We start from the raw sequence: 2,983 nt of genomic DNA on the forward strand, positions 1-2,983 counted from the left end.
GTATTTGAGAGCATTCAATGAGCCTCAGCCGCAGATTTCTTCATATTGAAGCAAAAAATTAAAACCTCCTGCAAATGACGAGAATTTGGCTCGTAAACTGACACTTTCAATCGAGAATAACTTTATGATGCAGACACAAATCGACTAATGTTTCTATGGAGTTATGTTGACAGATGCCCAAGTTTATTGTATGACGTCTATGATCTATTTATTTCGACCACCACTTATCGCTAAAGCCATTTATAGGAAAACGGCGGAAGCAAAGTTGTACACCTAATAGATAAAGACAGTGTGCTTACGAAAGAACGATACTGGATTTAATGAATATACGATACCTTAACGTAGTTAGTCATTATTAATACGTCTACTACATAACATTTCCCTTCGAATGCAACATGGATAACAATAAAGAGTTCAAGGCTCGCGAGAGGATAGCGAAACAAATTGCGAAAACGAGTGAATTGATTCGTAAAAAATATCGCGCTTTAAAAACCGGCAACATAGAGGAAGATATAGCATTGGAGAAACACTTAAAATCTATCGTCGAATCTCTAAAATAGATTGTCGAGAACACCGCTAATGATGAATCTCAATCAATTAAGAAAGAAGTTAACGTTATAAAGGATAAAAATATTTAGAAAAAACCTGAAGATAATGAAGATATTCATGATGATGAAGATGATAATGATAGTATCCATCCTCTGGATGACTTCAATTAACTCTCTTCTTCTCATGGCTTCAATTAACACCGTCTAAAAAGCAATGTACAAAGGAATCGAACATTACGTCGAATTCCAATTATGTGTCGCCTAAACTATACGAATTATCGTACGAACGATTGTACATTTCTTCAGTCGAAGACGTTTATGAAACGCCCAATGAACCGCTTGAAATGTTAGTTAAATAATCATTGCAAACGCGTAAGTTCGTGAGGAGTTGCATAATTCAATCAATTGGGGGCACTTGGACAAAAAAGTAAAATGCTTCTCGGTGGTGACAGAGAAAAGGCGATCGATCACGTTTATAGTGTATACTTCAGCGAAAACGATATGATGCTCAGTGACAAATATTTTGATGTAGACACTAATGACTTTATGAGATGGAGTAAAGGTACACTTTGTACAAATTAATTTTCAAAAGAATTTTCGACGATACTATTTACACAGAAAATGATAAACTAACATATAAAAGTATATTGTTGACAACGAATGCTCATAGGCACAGTCATAAAGCGGATAATCCAATAGTGGGCAGCAAAGGGTACAAATATAAGAATATAATAGCACCTTTGGTGTCAGGTAAAACATAAGTTGGATATGTCAAGCGTCAGGAAACTAAACAACAAGTTAAGTAAAAGAGTCAGAAAGGTATAATACCACGTACCATGATTCTAAATGATAATAAAATCAATTATGTTTATTGGGACGATCCTAACGAACTAGTGGATCGTCTCCAATTGTTTGAAGTCTAGCCTCAGGCAGGTCACAACGGCCATGATAACGAAATATTTTCTATTATCGAGAAGCTTCGTTTTTATTATAAATTGAAACGAGATACACATCAAAATATCGATGAACAACGTTTACGTTTAAGAACTTTGTAATATTTTATGTATTATACAGCAATAATCATATCATAACATGTTTGAGAAGAAAAATCTTGAAAAGTGGCAACTGGTGGAAGATCTGCACACTCCGGCGAGAAAAAATTTTCCACGTAGACGTGTCATAATTTATACGATACTCTGTGGATACGATAATCTGTGACAGGCTGATGTGGTTGAGATGCACCCTTACACACAATTCAACAAAGGTTATCACTATATTGTATTCTCACTGTTATCGATATTGAGTAAGCACATATGGGCCGTACCGCTGAAAACCAAGAGTGGAAATGACTATTATGACTGAGTGGAAATGAGCGATTCGAGGAAGCAAGGATAATTCGACGATGGAAGATGTTCGAAAAATTTGCAAACCGATATGGGAAAAGAATTTTATTTTACAATGCAAATGTGCAAAAACATTTGAAAAAACACAACATAAATCATTATTCAACATATTTCATAATGAAGATATCTGTCGTTGAATGGTTCAATTATACCTTGAAAAACGATATGTGGAAACAATTTACGCACAATGGAAATTATAAATGGATCGACTTGCTACCACGTCTCGTGTCTAAGTACAACGCGCGAAAGCATCGAACTATCGATATGCGGAAAGCATTGATGTGACTACGATTGCTGACAAACTCTTAAACACGGTGTATAATAGCGTAAAAGCCGTTGCACTCCCACGATTCAAAGTGGGTGACTCAATACGTGAAAGCAAATTCAAGACAATCTTTGAAAAAGATTACATGCTAAATTGGACCACGGAGGTGTTTAGAATCATCAAAGTACAGAAAACTAATCCTGTGACATATCTGCGGAAGATTACCGCGGAAAACCGCTGGAGGATTCTATGAGTACGAATTGCATCACATCACTAATCCCAATGTACAACTTTGGTATACAACTTTGCTTCCGCCGTTTTTCTATAGATGGCTTTAGCGGTAAGTGGTGGTCGAAATAAATAGATCATAGACGTCATACAATAAACTTGGGCATCTGTCAACATAACCCCATAGAAACATTAGTCGATTTGTGTCTGCATCATAAAGTTATTCTCGATTAAAAATGTCAGTTTACGAGCCAAATTCTCATCATTTGCGAGAGGTTTTAATTTTTTGCTTCAATATGAAGAAATCTGCGGCTGAGGCTCATCGAATGCTCTCAAATACTTATGGTGAGGCTGCTATTAGTGAAAGAACGTGTCGTGAGTGGTTTCAACGCTTCAAGAACGGTGATTTTGACGTCGAAGACCGGCATAGCAGTGGAAGAGAGAAGGTTTTCGAAGATGCAGAATTGGAGGCATTACTTGAGCAAGACTCGTGTCAAAATCAAGAAGAATTGGCACGATCATTGGGAGTGACTCAACAA

This window comes from Atta colombica, unplaced genomic scaffold, assembly GCF_001594045.1.
Source record: "Atta colombica isolate Treedump-2 unplaced genomic scaffold, Acol1.0 scaffold18, whole genome shotgun sequence".
Taxonomy (NCBI): Eukaryota; Metazoa; Arthropoda; class Insecta; order Hymenoptera; family Formicidae; genus Atta; species Atta colombica.